A 13,255-nucleotide genomic window follows, 5' to 3' on the forward strand; every position below is an offset into this window, starting at 1 on the left:
ACGTATATTTGTTTAGCAGTGGTTTATTTCCATGGAACGTAATTTACGTTTCATGTTTCTTTGATGTGCGGCCTGCCTAAGAGATTTCAAGCATCGCAAATGCATATTTTCGCATTTTTCAGATTTTATATCGCTTATAACTCGAAAACTATCAACTTTTCAGAAATATGACAAGATACCTTTGTTGTTTATAATTACCCAAGAAACCTAAAAATACGAGACAAAACAGTAATTTTGAATTTGCTTAATAAATTGTTTCACCCGTCACCGTTCTGATTTGTTTAAAGGGGACATTTTTTAACAGGAATCCGCAAAGAAATCGAGTCACAGTGCGGTTTATGCACTGGGCGCTTGGGGCGGGCGCCCAGGGGCCCGGGCCCCGGAGGGGCCCGTAGGGACCGGTTCCTTTTATTAATAAAAAGTCCTCTAAATAATCTACATACTTACCAAAATAGAAAAAACGACGACGAAATACCCGCGGTTTCGAAATGGTCTGATTTTAAGACTGATGACTTTATAAAAACTATGAACTTTTAAACCAAAGAGCGATTCCTTAGAAAATTGTAAAAAAATGTATCAAGATGGTGAAAAAGCTTATTGTAGAAGATTAAATGGAAGCAACTTTTATAGAGAAAAACTCAATGAAAAAATAGAATGGAGGCAAAGAAAAGAGAGATTTAATATACGACGCAAGTGCTAAAGCTGTTTATTGTTACCCGTGCAAATTATTTTCAATTGAAATAATAGTTTATTTGATTTTGGATGGATCCACTGGAAACATTTGAATATTTTTCTAAAAGCTCACGAAGAAAGTAAGAAAGTAAATTTCATCTGAACTCTGCGTTATAGACGCTGAATTTCATCTGAGTTATAGACGCTGCCTTGAAAGCGCAAGTAGAACGCGAAACTAACTATTGGATAAACGGCCTAAGAAGAGTTGTTGTCACTGCTAAATTAATTTCTTCTCAAGGACTAGCTTTCCGTTGATCCAATGACAATTTAACGAGTCGTCATAAAGGAAATTGTATATTAGGCTAAATTTGAATACTTCTTAAATGAACATTTACAACGGAATGCGAATAAATGAAAGGGTTTAGTTAGCTATGTGTCTCATGCAATGAGTTCTTGGAAGTAATAAAATCAAAACTTGTAGAAACTTCTGACGCTGTAAACGCTTTAGTTAAAAACTAGGGATCCATCGAACCTATGTGTTCCAGTTAAGCAATAACAGAGACGAACAATTAGCAATTAAAAATGAAGCCAAGACATTGCAGAATAAAATGGATACCTTGGAGATAGCTCCATTGACAGTGATTTGGACAAAAACTTTGGAACGAGTTAATGCAACAAGCAAAACGTGAACTTGAAAAAACTGTGGACTTGTGTCAATTGGAATAGCATTAATGACACCTATTTTGAGATTTGTTGGAGACGTAAGAAATATGTTAAGCGAAATTGAATAGAAGCCAAAAATATTTTTTACGAAGACGACGATATCTCAAACATATTCTATAAAACTGACCTTCAAAGAACAAAGAAGGGAAAACATGTTTTGATGAAGCAGGTGAAAGTGAAACAATTAAAAGCCAGTTATAGGCCCAATATTACTCAAGATTCAAGATCTTTTAAAGATAATTCTTCTTCTTCTTTTTCTTTTTATATAGACATGATTGCCTGTTTTTTCAATGTGCCTCTAGTAAGTTGTCGTTCCATCGTTTTTGTGGTCTTCCCACAGATCGTCTTCCTATTGGGGAACCGTCCCTCGCTGTCCTTACTATCTATTTCTTGTCATTCGGCTTATGTGGTCATTCCATTCTATTCTTCTGTTTCTTACCCAGTTATTAATGTTGTCCACCTTGCACTTCCGTCGTATATCTGTACTTCTAGCTCTGTCCCATAGATTACCTCTTACCATCGATTTTTCGGAGGGTTTTCATCTCGGCTATTTCGAGCAATCTTTTTGTCCTCTCTGTGTCAGGTCGTGTTTCTGCCGCGTATGTCATTATTGGTCTGATGACTGTTTTGTAATTTCTGCCTTTCATTTATTTTCTGATATGTTTATTTCTCCATATTGTGTCATTCGGGCAACCTGCGGCTTTGTTTGCTCTATTCACTTGATCTTCCACTTATGTTTCGAGCCTTCCGTAGCTAGATAGTGTGATGCCTAGATACTTAATCTCCATCACTTGTTCTATTATCTGACCCTCTAGCTCCAATTTACATCTTATTGGATTTGCTGTTATAACCATGCATTTTGTCTTTTTTGGGGAAATTAACATTTAAAGAGAATTAAATGCTACAAAAATGTTACATCAGCTGTTAGATATTTTTCTACGCTAGATAAAGAAGCAGTCAAGACATCAATGAATACTTTATGTGTGAAATATAATAAAGATGTTGATGAAACCAAAGAGAACTTGCATAATGAAACTACTCATTCTATAACATTATGCCAAAAGTTAAATAAACATTTATAAAATTTGGTGTCATCCAGGATGTAAAGATTGTAAAGGCAACAATTCCCAATATTTTACCTTTACTACAAGTTTATTTCACGATACCAGCTTCGAATGCGTCAGTCAAGTGGTCTTTTTCGGCTTTAAAATGAATAAAAATATATTTAACGCCAAATTAGGGTCAAGAAAATATAGACGCATATCACTATTGTATTATAGAAAATGAAGACCTGGAGCAACTGAATTGTGATAGTATTGTATGACAGATTGCTAATGCCTAGTCAAGAAAAAAAGTGATTAATTTTTGTCATAAGTATGTATTTTTTGGAATATATTTTTTTGTTCTTCATGTCGTGTTGTTTTGTGTAAATTTCTGTTTTTTTTTTATATTTTTAAATGTATTTTTTGGAATATTTTTTACGTTTGCTATTCTTCTTGTTTGGTTAAAAAAAAAGGATGGATTTTACAATAAATACATATATGTTTTCTTGTTAAAAAACTGAAAACGAATAGCAATTAAGGGGGCCCCTAAATATTCAGCGCCCAGGGCCCTAAGTTAGGTTAAACCGGCACTGTCGAGTCAGAAACATTTTTCATACGAATGTGGCCTCACACATATCGCCTTGTGAGAACAATAGTGACGAAACTTCAAAATGAACATTTAGAGATAATCGTATTTGAAGTTTTGATGAAACTGCTAAACAGTATAACTGACTTATAGGTAATCATTTTGCAAAATTTTTCTAATAATGTGCTTTCGAGATATGTAAACCAATTAATAGATGTAATTTTATTTGAAGAAAAGATGGATATTGTATTTATTTTTGATTTTTTTTTTCTGCGTTACGCCATTATTGCATTATCGAAGGTGTATAATTTGATGTTTCGCCACTTTACTTTAATACTACTATACTACAACAGTTTAGTTTCTGTTTTAAATAATTAAAAAATTTACTTTTAAAAATAAATTAAACGCATCAAATAAAATATTTTATTGTACACACCAGTTATGCGCAAAATGAAACTAAAGTACAATAGAAAAATAACAAAATAAGATCTTAAGTAATAATTATGAAAACGATAAACATGATAAAAGATCAAAAGTAAGCAAAAGAACTATGAATAGTAAAATTAAATTCATCATTTCACTTACGTATGTTTCGTATTTCAAACTACTAAAGAAATGATTGTGGATAGAAGGAATTGATTTATTTTGTACGACTTCTTTTTAAAAATGAATATTGGTTCTCGATAGTTTGAGATTAACCAATACTGATCCAAAGTGGATAGACGCTTTCTTGGTTTGCTATTTCTAAGTACCTAAGAACGATTGAAACTGAGTTTCTCTGTAAGAAGTTTTTTAAAAAGAACACAAAAGCAAAAACGACCACACAGACAAAAGTGCTCATTCGCCACTATTGCACATTGTACTACTATCTTTAATAAAATACCAAATATTTCAAATACATGTAGGCACGGCGTAATTACAGATTCGCCAGTATTGATATAAAGTTTGGCGTGCTTTCGTCGTTAATGCATCAAAATATTTGACAAATTGACAATACCATAAAGACTTGTAGGCGCCCTCTAGTAATAAGGAAATTAAATAATTGTTAGCCGATATTGCACATAAAAGAGAGCATATTTAGATGTCGATTAATGGACTTAACTCAAAAACGTTAATTTTCGAGTTTCGCCACTATTGTTCTCACTAGGCGATATACTAATATGGAAAGGAAAACTAATAATATCTGATTGTTTTTTGGTTACTGTATATTTTTCTGTAAGTTTTCCTGGTACAATATTGTACAGTATTGTTTTGATGTTATTCTCAGTATATTTTGAAAACAGCAGTATTGTAAATTGTTACTGAAAATATTTTAAAAATTAGGAATTTATATTTTGAATGCTAATGAAGTTTTTAGACATCTTCAATTTTGTAGAAAGGAAACTGAGGAGTTTAAAATAAATAATCATAGTACAACATGCTAATTAACATGCTATCTTTTCTACATTAGTTTCAATACAAGGTGTTTGTTGCAAACTTATTAAATCTGAAAATTATTTTAATTAAATACACATCTAAAAAGTACTCTTACAATTAAATATAGTAGAGAGGAAATGAATATAAAAAGATGCACATTACAATTTTATATTACAGCTTACTTAATTTCAAAATTAATGATTAGTAAGTACAACAATAAGTCTATGTAAAGATGAAAGTGGGCAAATAATCAGTGACCAACAGAAAGTCACAGAAACCTGGAAGCATTATTTTCAGACACTACTTGGAACTCAAGTAGACATGGAAGATGAAATGGGCATGATCTACGTAGAAGAGAATGGAATAGAAGCTCCAACCATAGAGGAAGTTTTCGAAGCCATTAAGGCCCAGAAAAACAATAAAGCTCCGGGAGTTGATGAAATATCAGCAGAACTATATAAGGTAGGTGGCAACCAGCTAGCAAGTCACATCCACGCGCTCATCAGAGACGTATGGCAAGAAGAGAAAATACCTGACGACTGGAAGAAAAGTATAGTATGCCCGATCTATAAAAAAGGAGACAAACTCCAGTGCAAAAACTACCGTGGAATCTCTCTACTATGTACAGCATATAAAGTCCTCACGTATATTATAAACCAGCGGCTCCAACCACTAGCAGAAAATATTATTGGAGAGTATCAGACGGGCTTCCGACGGGGAAGATCGACACTGGATCAAATATTCACAGTAAAACAGATCTTGAGCAAAGCATGGGAACACGATGTTGATGTTCACAACGTGTTTGTAGACTTCGAACAGGCATACGACTGAGTCAAAAGGAACAAACTATACTATATATTGGCTGAATTGGCAATACCACACAAGTTAATAAGACTCATTAAAGCCACAATGGATGAAACTCAGGCATGTGTACGAATACAAAACCACCGGACAGACCTTTTTAACATTTCGCAGGGACTAAAACAGGGAGATGGGCTGGCCCCAACATTGTTTAACCTGGCACTGGAGTATGCGGTTAGGCAAATGCAAACTGGACGAGGAAATCTACTGACCAACCGAACGGTTCAACTGGCCGCTTATGCTGATGATATTAATATTATGAGTAGAACATCAACAGGAGCACAGGAAACATATGCAGAGTTAAAAACACAAACAAAAATGCTAGGTCTGGAAATTAACACAGAAAAAACAAAAATAATGACTCAGACGAGAAGAAATATAGTCCCAGAAAACATTATACATGAAGATGACATTGAAACGGTTGAAAAGTTTACATACCTGGGAGTAGAAATATATGCCGACGGATCAGAAGATGGAGAAATACGGAAGAGAATAACGCAGGCAAACAGAGCTTATTTTGCCCTCTCCCATATATTTCGGTCTAAAAGTGTCCACCGAAATACAAAGATGAGAATCTATAAAACCTTAATTTGACCAATAACATGCTATGGCAGTGAAAGGTGGTGCTGAAAGAAACATCCAAAAACAAACTCGACACATTCGAAAGGAAAGTACTTAGGCGAATACTAGGACCTGTGAGGGAAAACGGAATCTTCAGAAGTCGATACAACAACGAGCTTTATCAACTTTATAAGGAAACGCCCCTGTCATACTTCATTAGATTACAAAGATTGCAATGGGCCGGACATGTGATAAGAATGGGAGAGGATAGGCTACCAAAACGAGCACTGAATGCTAGAATGCAAGGAAAGAGACCGGTTGGGAAGCCACGAAAGCGCTACCACACAGTAAACAGCGACGCACAAGCCCTTTTAGGAGTCCGTGTATGGAGAAGAGCAGCCACAGACAGGCAAGGGTGGAGGCAAAAAATAAAGGAGGTCAAGGCTCAATTTGGGCTGTAGTGCCGTAGAAGAAGAAGAAGTACAACAATAAGGGGGAAAACTCTTTACAAAAATAAATTATCAGAGAGAAAAATGACATTTTTTATGTACAGACTTTCTCAAGTTTGGAGTGAGTTTAGTGCAACTGAGTCTCATTAGGGAGTTGAGATATTCATCTGTTAAGTGAGACCTCAACCGATTTTTAATAAAGTTCATTCCTGATAAAGCGGCTTCGCACACATAAGTTGAACCAAACGTAGTACAAAATTTCATGGCCAAACATTCTCAAAATTGCCAAACACTAGGTATATTCTGAATTTATTGACGGTCCGCACAAAACTAGCTCACGGTCCGGATGCGGACCGCGGTCCGCTAAATGGTGACCCCTGTTCTAGAGAGAAAAATAATTCGGAGAAAAGCAGAAAAATAATTTAGAAAATTGATGAACTACTAAGTAAGATAACTTTTGAAAGGATAAGATATCCGTCAGATTTATCAAGATACAGAGACCAGATGGATGAGACAAATGTAAAGGAGAAATCCAGAAGCAGTTATTAAGAAAATCACCAAATATAGACCAGTATCAGGCAGACCACGAGGAAGACCCAAATCAGATAGGAGCACCAGATAGTTGAGGATCTTAATAAGATGAGAGTTGGAGGATGGGTAGCTATAAGCAAAAACAGCACGGACGGGGAAATATTGTAGAAGATGCCAAGTCACACAACCAATTGTAAAACCAAAATGTTAATGCGGATTGATTCCCCGTGATAACTGAATCGGAAGATAGAGGGCGGCAATCACTCCGCTAGGAGTGTAGCGGAGTTACACTTATAATAAAACTGAGGTCATCTTCGTCTTTGCAGGATGTGCTCCTCCACATAATGCACATTTTGCTGGATTGCCATCCTCTTTTTTCTTTTTGCAGGTACGATAGTCGTGTTACTCAGCACATTTCACGCAGCGAAATTGTTGAGTGCATTGGTTTCTTGTGTGTCCATAACTTTGGCATCGTTTACATTGCACTATAGTTTGCTTTCTGTGTGGTGTTTCGAATCTAACAACTGCATTTAACAGTTTTGAGATTTTAAAGATATCACCGTTATTTCGATTTCTCTCAATGTCAATAAAGACCAAGTTTTTAGGTGATTTTCTTTGTTTGTCATGGATATTCATTATTTGTTTTACCTTATGACCTTCTTCTGCTAATGCTGCTGTTATGTCTTTTGTGTCTGTACTGTGGTGTATGTTTCGTAAAACTACTCTGTACGATTTTTCTTCTGGTAGTTTATAGGTATGCCTGACGATTTTATTGTCGTCCAGCAGCTTTAAAAAGGCAGCTATAAAGGTTGTCAGGTATACCTTGAAATTTTAAATAGAAGATATCCCTCCAGTAATGGTGTGGCTGTGCAAAATCAAGTGACGAGACCAAAAGTACAAGAAAAAGAATCACAAAACACTATAAGCAGCTCACACGTTCCAGCAGAGGTGAAAACATATGCACAAGCAGCTTCAAATCAAAATCAAGTTCAAAATATAAACAGGGTAGAGTTATTACCGCAGTCAACAAATAATCAATTTACCACGTTCCTTCAACAGCAAAATAATTATCTGCTGCAACAAAACGTTCAACTTTAACAACAAATAGAAAAGCAACAGCAAGCAATCCTTGAACTAACCAAGGAAATAAGACATTGGAGAGATCTAGTACAGCAAAACACTCAATCCAATAATTAATGGCTCAAATATTTAAAATAGCTTTATGGAACGCCAATGGGGTCATAAATCGGAAGAATGAAATTGAGGCATTTTTAAAATTTCACAACCTAGATATAATTCTAATATCTGAATCTCACTTAACATCAGAAAATAGTTTTAGAATATCCAACTATTTAAAGTACAATGCTGCCCATCCAGACGCAGCAAGAAGAGCCAGTGCTGGAGCAGCTATAATCATTAGAAAGGGTATAAAACACCATATTTTACAAAAGATTGAACAACCAGATCTACAAGCAGTCTCCATTGAAATAGAAGATTGGATCGGACCAATCTCGATAGCTGCTGTATACTGCCCACCAAATTATAGAGCAAACAAAAATTCTTTAAGTAATCTCTTTAACCAACTTGGTAACCGTTTCCTGGCAGGTGGAGACTATAACGCCAAACATACTAGTTGGGGTTCAAGACTGTGCGCTCCTGGAAGAGGCAGGGTACTACATCAAATCATATCAGAACAACACTTGGACCATTTGTCTACGTATCAGCCTACATACTGGCCATCTGACCCGCATAAAGTTCCCGACTGTTTAGATTTCTTTGTTACAAAAGGGTTCTCAAGGGGATATCTAAGTATCGAATCAAATTTCGATATAGAGTCTGATCATACTCCTGTAGTAGCAACTGTACATTCAGGAATTAAAGAAAAAGAGCCTCTGCCCAAGTTGCACAATTACAAAACCAACTGGCAAGCTTTCAGAGAAAGGGTTGAAGCAAATATTGAACTAAACGTATCACTAAAGTCACCAGAAGAACTAGAAAAAGAAATCCAAAATTACACAACAACGATTCAGGAAGCTGCATGGAAATCAACACCTCCACCAACAAAAGCAAAACAAAAAATTAATTGTCCAATAAATGTCAGAGAAAAAATAATTGAAAAAAGGTATCTGAGTAGAACTTGGAAGCAAACTAGACATCCAGATGACAAGTTAAAGCTCAATAGAGCAGCACGACAATTGAAGGAACTACTAAAACAACTAAAAAATAACAGCGTTCAAGAATACCTAGAAAATTTAAGGCCGTCAGGTGCCAGCGATTATGCGTTATGGAAGGCTACAAAAAAATTTAAACAGCAACATCGTCATATCCCACCAATTAGAAGATCCAACGGAACATATGCCAGAACAAACAATGAAAAGGCAGAAACTTTCGGCGAATACCTAGAAGAAGTTTTCAAACCTATACCAGCTGCTGCAACAAATAACGATCAAGAAATCTACAATTTCCTACAGAACCAAACCCCGACAGGAGAAAACACACTACACGCTTCACCCAAAGAAGTTCAAAACATAATCAACAATAATCTAATAAAAAAGAAAGCACCTGGCTATGACTTAATCACAGGTGAGGTAATTAAAAATCTACCTACCAAAGCAATTAAAATGCTAACTCAATTGTGTAATGCGGTACTAAGGCTAAAACACTTCCCAATCCAATGGAAAATTGCGGAAATTATCCTTATACAAAAATCAGGAAAACCTCCAAATGAGCTCACTTCATATCGACCAATTAGTTTAATGCCAGTAATGTCTAAGATCATGGAAAAAATAATAGAAAAAAGACTTCTACAAATACTAACAGACAGAAATATGATACCCGACCACTAATTTGGCTTTAGGAAAGAGCATGGCACCATCGAACAAGTTCACAGAGTGGTCAACGTTATAAATAAAACCTTTGAAGAAAAAAGTTACTGTTCAGCAGCATTCCTCGATGTTAGCCAGGCTTTTGATAAAGTTTGGCATCAAGGACTGTTGTATAAACTGAAAAAGAACTTACCAGAGGAACTATATACACTCCTTAAGTCGTATTTATCAGAAAGATACTTTCGAGTGAAGTTTCAGTCAGCCTATACAAAACTATATCCCATCAGATCAGGGGTACCGCAAGGAAGCGTTCTGGGACCACAACTGTATCTGATTTACACAGACGACTTACCCACAAATCGTGATACAACGACCACCACCTTTACAGACGATACTGCAATCCTAGCAGTACACAAAAATCCCGTCGAAGCTGCTGCAAAACTCCAGAGAGTATTAAATCAAATAAATACTTGGACACAAAATTGGAGAATTAAATTGAATGAACAAAAATCAAACCATATTGTTTTTACAAAATGTCATGGTGAATCACCTACAGTAACAATAAATAATAAGGTAATTACCTCAGTTACCTCTGTAAAATATCTGGGCATGCACTTGGACAGGGGATTAACCTGGAGAACCCACATGTGGAACAAACGAAAACAACTGGGCATAAAATTTAGTAAGCATTATTGGCTTCTAGGGCGTAAGTCTAAGTCTAGTCTACAGCACAATATTCAAATCAGTATGGGCATATGGTCTGCAGCTCTGGGGAACAGCATCCAAGTCGAATGTATCCATAATTGAGAGATTCCAGTCCAAGGTGTTACGTTCAATAATCGATGCTCCGTGGTTTGTTACTAACTGGGATATTTACAATGATCTGGAAACGAAAACCGTCAGTGAAGTGATAGTGGAGTTAAGTGCAAAATACATCGTACGTCTTGAAAGCCACGCGAATGTGCTTGCAATTAATTTGTTAGACAACAGTCAGGAAATAAAACGGTTAAAGAGACAGACACCATTAGATTTACCTCACAGACATTAACATTGTTACAGTAGCTAAGTTAATATATTTATGTAAATAATACAGTAATTTAATATTATCTCTATAGAGATGTGTGGCGCTGGTCACAATCTCTCTTCATGTCATTATTTCTCAGATAAAATGTGCCTATTGTTATATGTTATAACAGATTGCCTAATAAACATGTAAAAAAAATTTTCGTCTTGTTCGATCCCTATATATGGTCGTCAGAAAAACTAGTGGTATATAGGTATTCGTTTCTTACTGGTATACCCATTCTTTCGCACTTTATTTTTCAGGTTTTAGGGTTTTTTCCGGGAATATTTTGAACAGTGTAGAGGATGTGGAACAGCCCCGTAGCAGTCACTATGTCTTGCTACCTACTTTGATATTTTTGTATAGTGCTTTTACTGCTTTCATTAATATTCGTAGAACTTATATGTCTTCCATTGTTTCCCATAGTTTGGTTCTAGGTAACGAGTCATGGCCTTAAGATCTTCAACAGCTAGACGGACGGACCTATCTTTGGCCATTCTTTTTTCTATTAGTTGTTCGACCGTGTAAATGCCATCTAAGTATGCTTTTCCCGCTGTGAGCCCTGCCTGGTCTTCTCCGATTTTCTCTTTTATATGTATTTCTAATTGTTCCTTTATGGTCTTTCCATACAGTCTGTCCATACACGATATAATACTGATTCTCCGATTACTCCGAACATTAAAAGGTTACATTTTTTAAGCCGCACCTTGCATTTGTTAGAGGAGTCAATTTTATTTCTTTAATGTGTAGGGGGGATCAGTAGAAGCTTAAGTTAAAGTTTTTGGGGTCGCCACCCTTGTCCCCCGGCCGCCATCTTGGAAATGGTGTGCAAAAGGGTTTCGCGCTATATCTGGTAAACTACCAACCCTACGGAAAATCTAGTTAAACATAAAATGTAGCAAATTAAATTTTGTACAATTTTATTTCTATTACTTTTTATCTTCAAGTGATCAACAAAAAAGATATAAACAAAAATATGTAAAAAAATTTTAACAAGTTTCCTTTTGAAGGTTGTAACTTTTTTTCAGTTCATTTTAAAGTAAAATTACATTTTAGCAATTTTGTAGAGGGTTTTTCAGCGAACAATTTCTACTATAAACTTGTTTAATTCTATTTATTTATATAGGTTTTACAGCGCTCCAAACTTGACCAGATTCTCGAATGCTCATAGGGATATAATAAATACAAAAGTTAGGCTTACTTTTCTACCTATATATATTTTTTATTCATACAATTTATTATGATTTTAACATTCCTATGCTATTATTAATCTGTTTTTGACCTTTCTCCTCACTATAAAACTTATAACCCTAAGCATATGTAGAAACGGCCGAATAAGTTGTTTGACGACAAATTCGCCGGTTCAGAAGAAGAATGACGCAACCGCATATTGCAAAATTCTTAAGAAGAACAAAAAAAGAATTTTTGATATCAAAATCATAAAGTATGATTAAAATTAGCCATTCACCACACCGTGGTCAGGATCTCGAGATATAAGCGTTTTTTTGGGGTGTGCCGCTTGTTTATGAAGTAACATAACTTTTTTCCTGTTGTATATTTTGACTTAAAATTTTCCAAAAAACTTCTTCATGAATTATGTTTTATTCTTGTGTTCGTTAAAATTGTAAACTAAAAAGTTTGTCACTCAACTTTTTTAAGTAAACATGAAACTAACGAAATATGATGACAAAATGTTTAAAAACTAGCAACTCCTTTTTTAATGTGTTTAAATATTTAGGATAAATTCCATTGCTATCTACATGCTTCAAAGATTACATAGTAAAATTTTCAAAAGGAAATATTTACAGCGACTACAGCGAAATTGATTTTCGGCATTTTTGTATAAAATTTGTTTTTTGAACATGTTCCACCAAATCTAGATAAAAATAAACTTCATATTCGGATTCAGCGACCTCGAAAACATAAAAATAGACCAAAATTGGTCATTCACCTTAAATTTGACTTTCATGTTCGGCATAACGATTGCTGCCGCTCGACTAATATATAGATAGAAAAGTATTATTTTTTTAATGGTATTCCTATGAGAATTCGAGGATCTGGTCAAGATTTGAGCGTTGTAAAACCTAGATAATAAATAAAATTAAATAAGATAAAAAATATCAAGGCAGGTTTTGTTTATATTTGATTCAGAGTTGGACCACCATCTCCATATAGCTATTTCAGCATCCTTATGCCTCATCGGTGAAGCTCAGAAGTCTCAACTCTTCGTTGTTTTCCTCGTAAAATTAAACAACTTATAGCGAAAATTGTTCATTGAAAAATCCTCTACAAAATCGCTATGATGTTATTTTATTTTGAAATGAACGGAAAAAAAGTTATAACCTCCAAAAGGAAACTTCTTACAAAATTTTCTCATATTTTTATTTATAACTTTTTTGCTGGTCACTTGACGATAAAAAGTAATAGACATCAAATTGTAGAAAATTTAATTTACTACATTTTATGTGTAAACAAATTTTCTGTAGGATTGCTAGTTTAGAAGATAAAGCGCGAAAGCCCTTTGC

General features: G+C 34.9%; 1 protein-coding gene across 1 annotated transcript in view; it reads right to left on the reverse strand.

Moving 5' to 3' along the window:
- Positions 1-13,255, reverse strand: part of LOC114336418 (uncharacterized) — a 407,921-nt gene that overhangs the window by 347,406 nt on the left and 47,260 nt on the right. The window lies entirely within an intron of this gene.

This window comes from Diabrotica virgifera, chromosome 3 (assembly GCF_917563875.1).
Source record: "Diabrotica virgifera virgifera chromosome 3, PGI_DIABVI_V3a".
Classification (NCBI taxonomy): domain Eukaryota; kingdom Metazoa; phylum Arthropoda; class Insecta; order Coleoptera; family Chrysomelidae; genus Diabrotica; species Diabrotica virgifera.